Source organism: Vanellus vanellus, assembly GCF_965231255.1.
Source record: "Vanellus vanellus genome assembly, chromosome: 11".
Taxonomy (NCBI): Eukaryota; Metazoa; Chordata; class Aves; order Charadriiformes; family Charadriidae; genus Vanellus; species Vanellus vanellus.
This window is the reverse complement of record NC_138916.1, coordinates 7,652,510-7,660,472: the sequence shown is the minus strand read 5'-3', so window position 1 is coordinate 7,660,472 and position 7,963 is coordinate 7,652,510.

Genomic DNA, 7,963 nt, shown 5'->3' with positions numbered 1-7,963 from the left:
TAAATTCTTCAAGCATTAGATCCTGTGAACCCTTAACACACAAAGGTAGATGACAAATAAAAGAAAAATCTTGCAAGGTCAGGGCTTTCTCTTGTAGAAAAGTTTTAGGAATAAAACCAGCAGATTTCACTCTTTGAAACTGATCGGGGTTATGGTACAATTGACTTGAGGAGAGGAACTTCTGCAAAAGTTGTAGTTGACAAGTGTGTCTGTGAGGGGGATCTCAGAAAGTAAAAGAAAAGACAGAAGTCTTGAAATAACGCTAGCTGATGACATGCTTACAAACATTCCTAACATCAATGTACAAAACGAAGTTCAAAAACTACTTCAATTAATAGAATGGAAATATTCAATCTGCCTTTTAGGTAATAAAACAATAACAAGTTGTTCCTATGTGGCTGACTTCATTAGTAAGTCTGTAACTAGAAGGGCTCTTTTCTGAAGAAAACTTCATCTTAATAGTTCAAAACAGACAACTATCCCACAATACTCTTCCCTGCAGCTCCCACTGGTAGTCCAGGTGGATATGTCTGCATTGCAGAAGTACTGCTATTTGAAAACCCTTATCTAGGCTCCAAACCCTCACACTGGTTATAACTGATATTATATTTTTCCATTCCAAGACGTTTTGTATACCTTTTTGCCAACTTTCCTCTTCATTTGCTTCTATTTCAAAAGAAAATGATCCCTTTATGCACGAGTATACTTCACAGTATGCATCTCCAGCAGTATTTCACGCAACCTTATAATCTGAGAACAATGACACTTCCTCCTTGTCATCCCTACCTACAGTACTTCTAGTTCTCCCTCTTTTGCTTTGGTGGAAGTACCTATTAGTCTCAGAGTTTTCTGCACCAGCCTCTGCTCAGCTCTAACTCACTCCTCTTGACGTGCGTGTCACCCTCCTCTGCTGCAGCAGGTGAATGAAGACAGTAGGTACTGCAACAAAAAAAATGAAAGGAATGTCATGTACTCAAATGACAGTGCATTTACCTACCAGCATCAGAAACAAACAGTCCATTCTATATGTGTTTTTACCAGTTGTATAAGACCTTTCTTCTGGAAGATAGTATTAGCCAACATGAGACTTAAGTTCAGGAAAACTGAGAATTGGAATGAAAGCCCTCTTCTCATGGATGCCATGATAAAGCCTAAGTACTGCATGTTCAGCTCCCACAGGCAGCACAAGCCTAAAGCACAGAACACTTCAAGAAACACATGGTGCTTTCTTGAGCTGCTTTTCACACAGCTCTCATGGCAAAATCTGTCCTTGGGGGAAAAAAAAAAAAAACCAAACACCAAACAATCTTATATTTTAATGCTCTCTCCAGTAGACTAAAAGCATCTGCAAGTATCCAAAGTAATTATAATGAACATCCGACGCAGCAACCACATGTTTTGTGAAGTGTCTAAAAAACTACTGAATTCTGATTCTGCTTTCAGCTCCTTCTCTTAACTTGTGAAACACATGTGACTGCATCAGTGCTTTATTTTCTCCAGCTGTAAGAGCTACCATTATGTCTCTTGCACTAATGTTGCAAAGCTTTAATTGCCTCACAGGAGTGCCAAAAGATACTACATAGAAAGGTTCTTGCTTGCAAGAAGTATGTTCTTCCTTTTGTTTATATCTACATTAAAATGAAAATATTTCAAGGAAATAGTTCTTCCTTGGGAGGCTTATAGTAAGGTGTTTGTACTAAGAGACACGTAATAGAGGCCAATGTATCATACTGGTATTATACTCTATCATTGCCAAGATGCATGGATTAGCCCTAGAATGGAAGCTCTGGTTCTTTCTAAAAAAAAAATTCAGACCTCTGGAAACATGTCTGCTCCTTATATCACGTACGGATAGGCATTAACATACAACTGTTCATAGGATCACAGAATTATTCTGGTTGGAAAGAATGTCATAGGTGTCTTGTCCAACATCCTGCTCAAACCAGGGTCATCAGTGAGGCCTGATCTGGTTGCTCAGGGCATTATCCAGTCTGGTCTTAAAAACCTCCAAGGATGGAGACCACACAATCTCTCTGGGCTGCCTGTTCCCACGTATGATTGTCCTTGTTTTTATATCCAGCCTGACCCTCTTGTTTAAACATCTGCCTATTGTCTCTCATTCTCTGCCACATACCACTGTGATGAGTCTGGGTCCACTTCCCTGAAGACTTCCTTTGTAAGTACTGAAAGCTGCTGTCAGGCCCCCCCAAAGCCTCCCTTCTGCAGGCTAAGCAAGCCCCACTCCCTCCTCACAGAGCGTGGCCTCCAGCCCCAACCACTTTGGTGGCCTCTGCGGAACTCCAGTTCATTAATATCTTCCTTGTGCCAGGGGGCACCAAAACCAGACACAGTATTATAGATGCAGTCTACCGAATGATGAGTAGGGGGGAACAGTTACTCCCCTTGATCTACTGGCTGCATTCTTGTTCATACAGACCAGGATGCTCCTGGCTATCTTTGTTGCCAGGATACACGGCTGGTGCACATGCAGTTTGCTGTCCACCAGGACCTCTGGGCCTTCTTGGCAGGGCTGCTCCCCAGTGTCTATCACTGCAATGGCTTAAAGCATGAAAGCATTGCCTTCTTTATTTAAACACAGATTACAAAATATAAAAAGTCTGCAAAAGCACCTAAAAGTTGTTGTGTTCAAAGACTACAACCAAGATTTTGTTCTGGACAAAACCAGGATCTTCTGTATTTCTCTCTGTGAGCTGGTAGCCTGGAACAGATCACTTCTTGCTAGATTTCTCTATCTTCAGCACAAGAATATAAGCTGAGAGAGGTTTAAACCATGGTATTTTCAGAAATATTTCTTAGCAAATGTTCTTATCAGAACAGCTGGAAAGATGGTAAAATTATGCTTCTTGAAGTGGTTCCTCATGTTCACAGCCTTAAGCAAAGGTCACTTTTTAAAAACCTAGCTTTTGTTTAAATTCATATCCAGTCTCCAACCTGAACTGGCATTAACCAAGCAACTGCACAAAAAAATGCTTTTCGAGATTCTTCCTTAGAATCGTAAGACTTTGACCAAAAGAGCTAAGCAGCTATGGCCTTTTCAAGAACACTTTTCCTTTACAATCAGAAGATCAAGGGGATGCAATAATGCAGCTGCTGATTAGAGGCAACGCTGCATTTTTAAAAATAGCTTTAGATATTTCCAAGTGCAGATAAGGGCTAAACTATCAGAGAATTTAGGTTTAGGAAGCCTGACAATCAAGTCTGCAGCCTGAAATCCTATGAGCCCAAAGTGGAGTAAGGTCAGTGGCTTCCCCTTTGGTAGTTTAGTACCTATAGAACAACAAATGGAAAGAAAAGCTTTTTCATCCTTGTCTGTCCCATACAGAGGAGAATCTGGACTATACACTGATAAATTGCATTCTTATGCTTTAACATCAACTTCAATCTTATGCTTTTCAACATACAGGTAACCAGCACATACTGCATTTTCACTTAACTGGCAATGAAGAATCACACTAAAATTCCTCCCTTTTAAAAATCACCTTATGTGGAAATACTATTGCTTACACACAACCACATAAAACTACAATAGCAGTTGTTTCTGTTTTTCAGTTCTGCTGGTTAAGTAATGAGGGATGCTTGTAACGGGCATAATACATGAAATACCTTTTCTGCAAACGGATTTCCCAGACCCTCCTGGGAGACTATAGGGTGGCCTTGACCAGGTAATACAACCGAAACACTACTTGCATTTTCTACCCAAACTGGTCACAGTAATTTAATACTTCTCTTAAATACCACCGCAATGCACATTATCTCTGTACAATGAACGTTGTATGATCTCTTGTCTTTATTTAAATTTCTTTTCTTGTACGCCCTCACTAGCATGCAACAATGATTAAAACGACATTGAGGATGCCAAGTACATAAATCTGGAAGCGCAGGCTGCTAGTTGAGGCAAAATAAGCCAGTCTGTGCCTTTCCAAGACGCAGCTCCAAACGCAGCATTCCCTTCCTCTCCCCCACCCCCATCCCTTTTGTTATGGCAATACAACCCCCGCCATTCAAAAAACTGTTCAAAAAGGGGAAAACAGACTACGCTATAACGTCTCATGCTGTTTATCCCAACAAAAATCAAGTATTCTTCATTGAGTGGCTTTTTCCCTCCAGACCTCACGATGAAGGGAACAGGAAAAGAGTGGATCAAGAGCTCTGATCCATTTGCCACACCGGAGGCATGAAATCGGAAACAAATACAAACTCTTAGCGGTGCTGCATTACATGAGGGCTCCTCTCGCATTTCTCCTGACTCGATGAAGACAAACAAGACTCTTAAGCCTCCCGCCCTCCCACAGAACACGGGCATTATGCATATGTTGCACTGGCGCTCCCTGCATTACGGAAAGCAGACGCTCCGGCACAGGCGAGGCGCGGCGGTGGGGACGGCGGGCTGAGCCCGAGGGCTCGCAGCCCTCCCGAGAGGGAGCCGATGGCGACCCGGCAGTACGGGGCAGCCGCCGTCCGCAGCGGCAGCCGGCTCTGAGGGGACGCTGCCGGCTCTCCGACGGCTGACAGGAGGTGGTGGCGGCGCGGAGCCTCCGCCGCCGCCTCCTCGCCACAGCGGGCAGGAGAGCGGCTCCGTGCCAGCGGGGACATGTGGGCTCCCTGTGCCGGAGCCCCCCGCCGCCGCCACCACACCGGCGGCGACGCCATGCCGCAGGGGCTCCCCGTCACCCCGGCTCCCCGGCCCCTCGCGGGTAGCTCGGTTGCCAGGGGATGGGGATGGGGACGGGCATGAGGCGAGGGCAGCTGCTCGCGGGGCGCGCAGCCCCCAACCCCGATTTCGAGGGGAGCAACGTCCGTGCTCGGCCGGGGCGGGGGTGGCCGCGGCGCTCCCCCTCCCCCAGCACCCGCCCGGCCCCACGGGCTGCCCGCTCCCCTGAGGGGGACCCGCGGGGATGCTGCCGCCCCACCCCCGGCGGAGCCGCCGGTCCCCGCGACGACACCGGCCGCCCGTCCCCCGCCCCGCGCCCCCGCTCCTTACCCCTGCTGGCAGCGGCGGGGCCGGTCCCCACCCCTGAGGCGCCGCGGCGGGGACGCGGGGGCAGCCGCAGCCGCTCTTTTGTGTGCCTGCCTCAGCGCCACACACCGAGACGGCTGCTGGGCCCGGGAAGCTGCGTGTGAGAATACCGCCAGCCGCCCGGGAACCTGCATGGCGCACAGCCCGGCCGCCGCGGCGCCTCAGGGCGGCCCGGAGTCCCCCCCGCTCGCCTCAGCTTCGCCTCAGCCCGCCCGCCCCGGCCCGCCGCCCCCCGCCGCTCGGCTGCCCCCGGCCCTGCCTGCCAGCAGCCTTCGTGCCCCGCAGCGCGGGCGTCGCTCTCCGCTGACAGGGTCCTGTTCGCACTGCTCCCGGCGAGGTTGGAAGAGGTAATGGCAGAACTCCCTGCCCTGCCTCACAGAGGGCCGGTGCGGCGATGCCGTGCTTCTACGCCCCCGAGTTACCTCACAAAATGGCACAAAAAATGGGTGGCTTGGTGGCACAGACTAACCTGTTAAATACGCTCTTTCACAGGTACCGAAGGCGGAGGCCCAGCTCTGCACCAGTTTCACATGTGCCCATGGAGGAGCTTGCCCAGAGCTGGACGCTGAGGAGAGGTGGCTGTGGGGCGTGTCAGTCCTGCACCCCCAGCATGAGGGATCCTCACATCGTAGAACGGTTTGGGTTGGAAGGGACCTTAAAGACCATCTCATTCCAACCCCCTGTCATGGGCAGAGCCACCTGCCGCCACACCAGGTTGCCCAAAGCCCCATCCAGCCTAGCCTTGAACACCTCCAGGGATGGAGCATCCACAGCTTCTCTGGGCAACATGGGCCAGTGCCTCACCACCCTCACAGTAAAGAATCTCTTCCTGATATCTAATCTAAACCATTATCCTTCATCCTATTGCTAGACTCCCTGCTAAAGAGTCTCTCTCCATGATGGAGCAACTCCCTGGTAAAGAGCCCCTCCCAGGATGGAGCAACCTTTCGGCCCAGCTGCCCTTCAGGAGCCCCTCCAGCAGCAGCGGTGGGCAGGTATGTTTTTTGGAGGCCTCCAGTCCTGTGACAAGTGGCAATGCCACCCTGTACCAGCGGTCTATACACTTGGGGACCTTGCTTTGGTGGTGGGCTGTAGCATGTGGTGTTTTCTATGAGTCTTCCATGCCATTTTTCTGTGAAGCTCATTCCTGAATGCTATGTATAATCCTGCTAGCTAATGACTTCAGGTTTCCCTCTTGCTTGAGGTGTTCCAGTGCAACAAAAATCAAGCTAAACGCCAAAAGTTTGAACATTACAGCAGGGGACAGCACCAGACTTAGTCACATTCCATCATACGGCCAGATTTATGAGATCAAATAGTGATTTTTATGCCATTGTGCAGATAATACGTGGATCCCCCCCATAAAGATTAAAAATGGAAGATGCAATGTGTAATATTTAAAAGCTCACTGTGTGTTTCTCCAAAACCATTTCTTATAGTGAGTGAAAAACATAGTTGAGTCCTCAGGCCTTTTGTTAGAAACTACTAGATCTTTCTACTGCAGCTAGGTGATGGTGATGACTTTGTATATAAAGGAACATATGTGACATGAAGTGCTCTTAGGTGAATTATGACAGGACTTGCTTATAAGTATGCAAATTTGAGACTTGTAGCTATTCTTGAGTGTAAAACATAATCTTTCTTGTGATAGCAAAAGTGAAAAGCTGTCTTAATGTAATTATATTGCATTCCAGTCAGCTAGATAGCAATGTTCACTACAGTAGCTGCATGTCCAACTTGGTGTGCTTTCATTTGCCCTACGGTAGCTATACCAGTTGCTTAGCACTGAGTCAAATTCAATGTACGTGCAAAGGCCCTTCATAGAAACACCATTTTATGATTTTTTTTATTCTTGTTTTTTGTTTAGTTGTTAAGATTTCTGTTAAGATTCACTAACTACAGGATAGTAATTTTCTACTAAGAGGCTATTTTCTGTCATGGTTCTCTATGGTGACTTTTCTTATCTGTCCCTTTCTATACTCTAATTACTTGACTGATTTTGGATCTCTTCTGAAGATAACGAGGACTCAAACATGACACAAACTGTAATGCATGTATGCTTTACATAGAACTACTGGAAGTTATATATAATCTGCAGATGGATTGTTTAAACAAACATGTTGGCAAATCATGTTTTACTTCATGTTATTAATTCTCAGCATCGTTAACTTGAAGAAATAGCCTCATGTATATAAGGAAGTTTTGGATTTCTCAATCAATATACCAAAAGCAGTATTCCCAGCTTGATAGTGCAGGTATGTGTTTTCTTTTTGAAGTTACTGCAGCTGCAAGTATTATACTACAGCTGACCTCTCAAAGATGCAGGCGTCCCAAAGAGAGTGGGATATATTTTTTAACTTCTTAAATTTAAGTTCCTAACAAACATTCTCTCTCCACCTCATTTTGGAGACAGTGACTCAGACAGATGATTATTATAGAAAATCATATGCCAAAATGGAAGGTAAAAATAAGGTGCATAATGTCAGTCCAATAATGCGCCTCTCTGCTACTCGTTCAATTTCTGGAAAGAATCTTTTCCATACAAGCCAGCCACAGATGCAGCAGTAGGATATTCCCCCTATTCAATGCAAACTGCGCATCGTCACATTCACCTTCAGAATACCCACAGTTACTAGTTACTTCAGAACTTCTTTTTTTAAGTCATGGTTTAAACCTATCTTTATTACTGAAAAGGGCAATGTTAAAAACGATTCATTAAAGATCTACTTTATAGAACATTTTAGTACCCATTTGCTATTTTTATATTAACAAAGCATAACAGTTAAAAGATCACTTTAGATTACACTTTAGATTATACCTAGAAAAGTCATGAAGTGCTTCAAAATGTATTGTTACTTTAAAATGTTGAAGAGAGAACTCTGCCTCCCTTATGAATCTCTGCTATAAACTTTGCAGTTAACAATG